This window comes from Pan paniscus, chromosome 1 (assembly GCF_029289425.2).
Source record: "Pan paniscus chromosome 1, NHGRI_mPanPan1-v2.0_pri, whole genome shotgun sequence".
In the NCBI taxonomy this organism is placed as follows: Eukaryota; Metazoa; Chordata; class Mammalia; order Primates; family Hominidae; genus Pan; species Pan paniscus.
This window is the reverse complement of record NC_073249.2, coordinates 200,224,625-200,226,170: the sequence shown is the minus strand read 5'-3', so window position 1 is coordinate 200,226,170 and position 1,546 is coordinate 200,224,625. Positions and strand designations below refer to the sequence as shown.

Genomic DNA, 1,546 nt, shown 5'->3' with positions numbered 1-1,546 from the left:
CTGCCTCAGCCTCCCAAGTAGCTGGGATTACAGGTGCCCACCACCACGCCCAGCTAATTTTTTTGTATTTTTAGTAGAGACGGGGTTTCACCATGTTGGTCAGGCTGGTCTCGAACTGCTGACCTCGTGATCCGCCCGTCTCGGCCTCCCAAAGTGCTGGGATTACAGGTGTGAGCCACCGCACCTGGCCCTTTTTTTTGTATTTTTAATACAGACGGGGTTTCACCATGTTGGCCAGACTAGTCTTGAACTCCTGACCTCAGGCAATCTACCCGCCTCGGCCTCCTAAAGTGCTAGGATTACAGGCATGAGCCACCACACCCGGCCTGTAATAAATTTTTAAAGGGCTCTTTGGCAAATGTTTGGTAGATGAACAAACGGCTAGCAGTGAAGAATTGGGAGGGATATCAGGGACAGAGCAAGTGGCTGATTACCCTTTGAGCACACTCTTTTTTTTTTTTTTTTTTTTTTTGAGACAGGGTCTTACATTGTCACCCAGGATGGAGTGCAGTGGCACAATCTCGGCTCACTGTAGTCTTGATCTCCCAAGTTCAGGTGATCCCCTGCCTCAGCCTGCCCCCTAGTAGCTGGGACTACTGGTGTGAGCCACCACACCCGGTTAATTTTTGTAATTTTTTCTTTCTTTTTTTGAGACAGAGTCTTGCTCTGTCCCCCAGGCTGGAGTGCAATGGCATGATCTCAGCTCACTGCAACCTCTGCCCCCCAGGTTCAAGGGATTCTCGTGCCTCAGCCTCCCAAGTAGCTGGGTCTACAGTCATGTGCCACCACACCCAGATCATTTTTGTATTTTTAGTAGAGACGGGGTTTTGTCATGTTGGCCAGGCTGGTCTCGAACTTCTGGCCTCAAATGATCTGCCCGCCTCGGCCTCCCAAAGTGCTGGGATTACCCTACCAGCCAAATTTTTATACTTTTTGTAGAGATGAGATTTCACTATGTTCCCCAGGCTGGTCTTGAACTCCAGAGCTCAAGCATCCCAAAGTGCTAGGGTTACAGGTGTGAATCACTGAGCCTGGCCTGAGCACATTCTTTATTGAACAAGTGGCCACTTATATAGTATTTTTGCCAAAAATATTTACCTTTAATTATAAAGAAATAATCAGATCATTTTGTAGTTCATAAGCATGATGATTGGGCATTCACATGGATGTGTGAAATGTGCCATCCACAAACATTGTTATGATGTTGGCACATTACCTGTCTGACATGAAAAAGAGGAAAAAGGGCTGGGCGCAGTGGCTCACGCCTGTAATCCCAGCACTTTGGGAGGCTGAGGCGGGCAGATCACGAGGTCAGGAGTTCGAGACCAGCCTGGCCAAGATGGTGAAACCCCGTCTCTACTAAAAATACAAAAATTAGCCAGGTGTGGTAGCAGGCGCCTGTAATCCCAGCTGCTTGGGAGGTTGAGGCAGGAGAATCGCTTGAACCCGGGAGGCGGAGGTTGCAGTGAGCTCAGGCAGGGCCATTGCACTCCAGCCTGGGCAACAGAGTGAGACTCTGTCTCAAAAAAACAAAAACAAAAAACAA

The 1,546-nt window shown here is 48.6% G+C and overlaps 1 non-coding gene across 1 annotated transcript; it reads left to right on the top strand.

Moving 5' to 3' along the window:
* Nucleotides 1-1,122: 1,122 nt before the first annotated feature.
* LOC112438676 (small nucleolar RNA U13) lies at nucleotides 1,123-1,226 on the top strand. The gene has a single exon (XR_003027052.1). It is a non-coding gene; the product is annotated as a small nucleolar RNA U13 (small nucleolar RNA).
* Nucleotides 1,227-1,546: the final 320 nt, after the last annotated feature.